At 65.4% G+C, this 7,484-nt stretch overlaps 1 long non-coding RNA gene across 1 annotated transcript in view; it reads right to left on the minus strand.

Annotated features, from left to right (window-relative positions):
* Positions 1-6,817, minus strand: part of LOC140694407 (uncharacterized) — a 43,294-nt gene extending 36,477 nt beyond the window's left edge. Inside the window, exon 1 of the long non-coding RNA XR_012070058.1 lies at positions 6,665-6,817. This is a non-coding gene — a long non-coding RNA (uncharacterized lncRNA). The remainder of the gene's footprint in view (positions 1-6,664) is intronic.
* Between the last annotated feature and the right edge of the window lie 667 nt (positions 6,818-7,484).

Genomic DNA, 7,484 nt, shown 5'->3' on the forward strand with positions numbered 1-7,484 from the left:
GTTGCGTATGAAATAGCTTTAATTCAATATTATTTTGGAAATTAGAAACAATCTTGAGGATTATTTTAATAATCCTCCTCCTCCTCCACCTCCTCCTCCTCCACCACCACCTCATCCTCCACCACCTCCTCCTCCTCCACATCCTCCTCCTCCTCCACCTCCTCCTCCTCCTCCACCTCCTCCTCCTCCTCCACCTCCTCCTCCTCCACCACATTCTCCTCCTCCACCACATTCTCCTCCTCCTCCACATCCTCCTCCTCCTCCACCACATCCTCCTCCTCCTCCACCACATCCTCCTCCTCCTCCTCCAACTCCTCCACCTCATCCTCCTCCTCCACCTCCTCCTCCAACTCCTCCCTCCTCCAACTGCTCCACCTCATCCTCCTCGTCCACCTCCTCCTACTCCTCCACATTCCTTTTTAGGTAGAGAAAGGTAGTACTGCTATTCTTGGTCAAAGAATCCAGGAAAGAAATGAGGGTACTTGAGATTCCATCGAAAGACTGCTTCTGGCTGTTTTCATTAGAGGCTAAATGCTGCACCAGTGGTAAATCTACTTCCAGATTGATTTATCCAGTTAATTCTCCATAATTCAACTCTGGAACTCCTTGCAGGCTATCTGGAAGACTGGCAGCAATTACTTTCTTTCTTAATAGTTGCGTATGTAGTAGCTTTAATTAAATATTTTAGAAATTAGAAAAAATCGTGAGGATTATTTAAATAATCCTCCTCCTCACCACCTCCTCCTCCTCCTCCACCTCCTCCTCCTCCTCCTCCACCTCCACCTCCTCCTCCTCCTCCAACTCCTCCACCTCCTCCTCCTCCTCCACCTCCTCCTACTCCTCCACATTCCTTTTTAGGTAGAGAAAGGTAGTACTGCTCTTCTTGGTCAAAGAAACCAGGAAAGAACTGAGCGTACTTTGAGATTCCATCGAAACACTCTTTCTGGCTCTTTTCATTAGAGGCTAAATGCTGCACCAGTGGTAAATCTACATCCAGATTGAGTTATCCAGTTAATTCTCCGTAATTCAATTCTGGAACTCCTTGCAGGCTATCTGGAAGACTGGCAGCAATTACTTTCTTTCTTAAAAGTTGCGTATGAAATAGCTTTAATTCAGTATTATTTTGGAAATTAGAAACAATCTTGAGGATTATTTTAATAATCCTCCTCCTCCTCCACCTCCTCCTCCACCACCTCCTCCTCCTCCACCTCCTCCTCCACCACCTCCTCCTCCTCCACCTCCTCCTCCACCACCTCCTCCTCCTCCTCCTCCTCCACCACCTCCTCCTCCTCCACCTCCTCCTCCTCCTCCAATTCCACATCCACCTCCTCCTCTACCTCCTCCTCCTCCTCCACCTCCTCCTCCTCCACCTCCTCCTCCATCTCCTCCTCCTCCACCTCCTCCTCCACCTCCTCCTCCTCCACCTCCTCCTCCACCTCCTCCTCCTCCGCATACTCCTCCACCTCCTCTTCCTCCTCCACCTCCTCTTCCTCCTCCAACTCCTCTTTCTCTTCCACCTCCTCCTCCTCCTACTTCTCCACATTCCTTTTTAGGTAGAGAAAGGTAGTACTGCTCTTCCTGGTCCTAGAAACCAGGAAAGAACTGAGCGTACTTTTAGATTCCATCGAAAGACTGCTTCTGGCTCTTTTCCTTAGAGGCTAAATGCTGCACCAGTGGTAAATCTACTTCCAGACTCATTTATCCAGTTAATTCTCCATAATTCAATTCTGGAACACCTTGCAGGCTATCTGGAAGACTGGCATCAATTACTTTCTTTCTTAATAGTTGCGTATGAAATAGCTTTAATTCAATATTATTTTGGAAATTAGAAACAATCTTGAGGATTATTTTAATAATCCTCCTCCACCACCTCCTCCACCACCTCCTCCAACTCCTACTCCACCACCTCCTCCTCCACACCTCCTCCACCTCCTCCTCCATCTCCTCCTCCTCCACCTCCTCCACATCCTCCTCCTCCTCCACATCCTCCTCCTCCTCCACATCCTCCTCCTCCAATTCCACATCCTCCTCCTCCTCCACATCCTCCTCCTCTACATCCTCCTCCTCCACATCCTCCACCTCCTCCACATCCTCCTCCACATCCTCCTCCTCCTCCACATCCTCCTCCTCCTCCACCTCCTCCTCCTCCTCCTCCTCCACCTCCTCCTACTCCTCCACATTCCCTTTTAGGTAGAGAAAGGTAGTACTGCTCTTCTTGGTCAAGGAAACCAGGAAAGAACTGAGCGTACTTTGAGATTCCATCGAAAGACTGCTTCTGGCTCTTTACATTAGAGGCTAAATGCTGCACCAGTGGTAAATCTACTTCCAGATTGATTTATCCAGTTAATTCTCCATAATTCAATTCTGGAACTCCTTGCAGGCTATCTGGAAGACTGGCAGCAATTACATTCTTTGTTAATAGTTGCGTATGAAGTAGCTTTAATTAAGTATTATTATGGAAATTAGAAACAATCTTGAGGATTATTTTAATAATCCTCCTCCACCTCCTCCTCCATCTCCTCCTCCTCCTCCACCTCCTCCTCCTCCACCTCCTCCTCGTCCTCGAGCTCCTCCTCCGCCTCCTCTTCCGCCTCCTCCTCCTCCTCCACCCCTTCTCCTCCTCCACCTCCTTCACATTCTCCTCCTTCTCCACATCCTCCTCCTTCTCCACATCCTCCTCCTCCTCCACATCCTCCTCCTCCACATCCTCCTCCTCCACATCCTCCACCAGCTCCTCCTCCACCACCTCCTCCTCCACCACCACCACCTCCTCCTCCACCACCACCTGCTCCATCACCTCCTTCTCCTCCTCCATGTCTTCCTTTCCGTTGTTCGTTCACAGCGATGCCAGCAGTGCGCTGGGAGCCGCCGCTGCCGCCGCCGCCCGCTGCCGCCGCCTCCCGCCTGCCGCCAGCCTCCCACCGCTGTCTCCCGCCTCCCGCCGCCGCCCGCCGCCACTGCCTCCCGCCACCGCCTGCCGCCGCCTCCCGCTGCTGCCCGCAGCCCGCCGCGCTCCCACTCCGAGCGGCGGGAACCGGGCCCTTGTTCGTTCACAGAGATGCCAGCAGCGTGCTGGGTGCCGCCGCCGCCACCGCCTGCTGCCGCCGCCTCCCGCCACCGCCCGCCTCCCGCCGCCGCCTACCGCCTCCCGCAGCCCGCCGCGCTCCAGCTCCGCGCGGCGGGAACCGGGCCCTTGATCGTTCACAGCGATGCCAGCAGCATGCTGGGTACCGCCGCCGCCGCAGCCGCCCGCCTCCAGCCGCCTTCTCCCGCCTCCCGCCGCCGCCCGCCGCCCTCCCGCTCCGCGCGGCGGGAACCGGGCCCTTGTTCGTTAACAGAGATGCCAGCAGCATGCTAGGTGCCGCCGCCGCCGCCCGCCACTACCCGCCTCCTGCCGCCGTCTTCCGCCTCCCGCCGCCGCCTGCCGCCGCCCGCGCGGAGCGGGAGCGCGGCGGGAACCGGGCCCTTGTTCGTTCACAGCGATGCCAGCAGCGTGCTGGGTGCCGCCGCCGCCGCCGCCCACCGCCGCTGCCTCCCGCCACCGTCCGCCTCCCGCCGCCGTCTCCCGCATCCCGCCGCCGCCCGCCGCCGCCTCCCGCTGCTGCCCGAAGCCCTCCGCGCTCCCACTCCGCGCGGCGGGAACCGGGCCCTTGTTCGTTCACAGCGATGCCAGCAGTGTGCTGGGTGCCGCCGCGCCGCCGACGCCTCCCGCCGCCGCCCGCCGCCCGCCGCCGCCGCCGCCTCCCACCGCCTGCCCCCCCCCCCGCCTCCCGCCGCCGCCCGCCGCCGTCTCCCGCCTCCCGCCGCCGCCCGCCGCCGCCGCCGCCGCCCGCCGCCGCTGCCTCCCGCCACCGCCCGCCTCCCGCCGCCGCCTCCCGCCTCCCGCAGCCCGCCGCGCTCCCGCTCCGGTAGCGGGAACCGGGCCCTTGTTCGTTCACAGAGATGCCAGCAGCGTGCTGGGTGCCGCCGCCGCCACCGCCTGCCGCCGCCGCCTCCCGCCACCGCCCGCCTCCCGCCGCCGCCTGCCGCCTCCCGCAGCCCGCCGCGCTCCAGCTCCGCGCGGCGGGAACCGGGCCCTTGATCGTTCACAGCGATGCCAGCAGCATGCTGGGTACCGCCGCCGCCGCCGCCGCCCGCCTCCAGCCGCCTTCTCCCGCCTCCCGCCGCCGCCCGCCGCCGCCGCCGCCCGCCGCCGCTGCCTCCCGCCGCCGCCTGCCGCCGCCCGCAGCCCTCCCGCTCCGCGCGGCGGGAACCGGGCCCTTGTTCGTTAACAGAGATGCCAGCAGCGTGCTAGGTGCCGCCGCCGCCGCCGCCGCCGCCGCCCGCCGCCGCTGCCTCCCGCCACTGCCCGCCTCCTGCCGCCGTCTCCCGCCTCCCGCCGCCGCCTGCCGCCGCCCGCGCGGAGCGGGAGCGCGGCGGGAACCGGGCCCTTGATCGTTCACAGCGATGCCAGCAGCGTGCTGTGTGCCGCCGCCGCCGCCGCCGCCGCCCGCCGCCGCTGCCTCCCGCCACCGTCTCCCGCATCCCGCCGCCGCCCGCCGCCGCCTCCCGCTGCTGCCCGCAGCCCTCCGCGCTCCCACTCCGCGCGGCGGGAACCGGGCCCTTGTTCGTTCACAGCGATGCCAGCAGTGTGCTGGGTGCCGCCGCGCCGCCGACGCCTCCCGCCGCCGCCCGCCACCGCCCGCCGCCGCCGCCACCGTCTCCCGCCTCCTGCCGCCGCCCGCCGCCGCTGCCGCCGCCGCCGTCTCCCGCCTCCCGCCGCCGCCGCCGCCGTCTCCCGCCTCCCGCCGCCGCCGCCGCCCGCCGCCGCTGCCTCCCGCCACCGCCCGCCTCCCGCCGCCGCCTCCCGCCTCCCGCAGCCCGCCGCCGCCCGCCGCCGCCTCCCGCTGCTGCCCGAAGCCCTCCGCGCTCCCACTCCGCGCGGCGGGAACCGGGCCCTTGTTCGTTCACAGCGATGCCAGCAGTGTGCTGGGTGCCGCCGCGCCGCCGACGCCTCCCGCCGCCGCCCGCCGCCCGCCGCCGCCGCCGCCTCCCACCGCCTGCCCCCCCCCCGCCTCCCGCCGCCGCCCGCCGCCGTCTCCCGCCTCCCGCCGCCGCCCGCCGCCGCCGCCGCCGCCCGCCGCCGCTGCCTCCCGCCACCGCCCGCCTCCCGCCGCCGCCTCCCGCCTCCCGCCGCCGCCGCCGCCGTCTCCCGCCTCCCGCCGCCGCCGCCGCCCGCCGCCGCTGCCTCCCGCCACCGCCCGCCTCCCGCCGCCGCCTCCCGCCTCCCGCAGCCCGCCGCGCTCCCGCTCCGGTAGCGGGAACCGGGCCCTTGTTCGTTAACAGAGATGCCAGCAGCGTGCTGTGTGCCGCCGCCGCCGCCGCCGCCGCCCGCCTCCCGCCGCCGCCCGCCGCCGCCGCCGCCTCCCACCGCCTCCCCCCCCCGCCTCCCGCCGCCACCCGCCGCCGCCCGCCGCCGCTGCCTCCCGCCACCGCCCGCCTCCCGCCGCCGCCTCCCGCTGCTGCCCGCAGCCCTCCGCGCTCCCACTCCGCGCGGCGGGAACCGGGCCCTTGTTCGTTCACAGCGATGCCAGCAGTGTGCTGGGTGCCGCCGCGCCGCCGACGCCTCCCGCCGCCGCCCGCCGCCGCCGCCACCGTCTCCCGCCTCCCGCCGCCGCCCGCCGCCGCCGCCGCCGCCCGCCGCCGCTGCCTCCCGCCACCGCCCGCCTCCCGCCGCCGCCTCCCGCCTCCCGCAGCCCGCCGCGCTCCCGCTCCGGTAGCGGGAACCGGGCCCTTGTTCGTTCACAGAGATGCCAGCAGCGTGCTGAGTGCCGCCGCCGCCACCGCCTGCCGCCGCCGCCTCCCGCCACCGCCCGCCTCCCGCCGCCGCCTGCCGCCTCCCGCAGCCCGCCGCGCTCCAGCTCTGCGCGGCGGGAACCGGGCCCTTGTTCGTTAACAGAGATGCCAGCAGCGTGCTAGATGCCGCCGCCGCCGCCGCCCGCCACTACCCGCCTCCTGCCGCCGTCTCCCGCCTCCCGCCGCCGCCTGCCGCCGCCCGCGCGGAGCGGCAGCGCGGCGGGAACCGGGCCCTTGTTCGTTCACAGCGATGCCAGCAGTGTGCTGGGTGCCGCCGCGCCGCCGACGCCTCTCGCCGCCGCCCGCCGCCGCCGCCGCCTCCCACCCCCTGCCCCCCCCCGCCTCCCGCCGCCGCCCGCCGCCGTCTCCCGCCTCCCGCCGCCGCCCGCCGCCGCCGCCGCCGCTGCCTCCCGCCGCCGCCGCCGCCCGCCGCCGCTGCCTCCCGCCACCGTCCGCCTCCCGCCGCCGCCCGCCGCCGCCGCCACCGTCTCCCGCCTCCCGCCGCCGCCCGCCGCCGCTGCCGCCGCCGCCGTCTCCCGCCTCCCGCCGCCGCCCGCCGCCGCCGCCGCCCGCCGCTGCTGCCTCCCGCCACCGCCCGCCTCCCGCCGCCGCCTCCCGCCTCCCGCAGCCCGCCGCGCTCCCGCTCCGGTAGCGGGAACCGGGCCCTTGTTCGTTAACAGAGATGCCAGCAGCGTGCTGGGTGCCGCCGCCGCCGCCGCCGACGCCGCCGCCCGCCTCCCGCCGCCTCCCACCGCCGCTGCCTGCCGCCCCCCGCCCGCCGCCGCCGCCGCCGCCGCCGCCGCTTCGTGGAGCCGTTCGCGGGGCCTACCTTTTCGAAGAGTACCCATGCCCTCGATGGCTCCAACACCCCTTGTCTCTTGACTCCGCGTCCATGGGGCCCCAGGAGCCACTCCACGTTCGCGGAGAGGCCTGGAGGACACACAGCGCTCACCGCTCCGCTCCCCTTCGGCGTACATCCTCTCTGGAAGCAACTGGAACAAGGCAGGGCCCGCCCCAGGAAGGGGGCGTGGCCACGGCGCCCGCTCCAAGGACCCCGGGTCAGGCTGCCCTCCGCGCCGCCTGAAGAAACGCAGCCCCACTGTGATTGGATGAGGCAATGCACTATAATAAATGAATGAATAAAAGCTATATAAATATGAGGCACACATTAAAGAAGAGACATGTTTACCACCAAGAATTGTGGAGTATTTCTTTACAAGAACATTTCAAGGCACAAATAAAAATACTTCAGGAAATATATACTAAATCTTTTAATTCAAATAGTAGTATAGAATCCTTCTCAGAAAGATTATTGTACATTATATCTCTTATTTTACAATAATAGAAAATAAAATTAGTAATACAAATATTTAAAGCCAATCATCAGAATTAAATTAATATTTATTTATATAAACAATGTAAGTAAGTAAAAATCATCAATTCCATTTAATATAAAGTATATTTCTGGAATATAATTATTTTTAAATGAGAATTATCAATTTCAATTCAACCAAATATATATATTTGTATATACCCACACACACACACACACACACACAGATACATATATATCTGAATTATTATGCTGCATACCAGAAATGAACACATTATAAACTGACTATACTTCAACAAAACAATAAAATTTTTTT

This window comes from Vicugna pacos, unplaced genomic scaffold (assembly GCF_048564905.1).
Source record: "Vicugna pacos unplaced genomic scaffold, VicPac4 scaffold_21, whole genome shotgun sequence".
In the NCBI taxonomy this organism is placed as follows: domain Eukaryota; kingdom Metazoa; phylum Chordata; class Mammalia; order Artiodactyla; family Camelidae; genus Vicugna; species Vicugna pacos.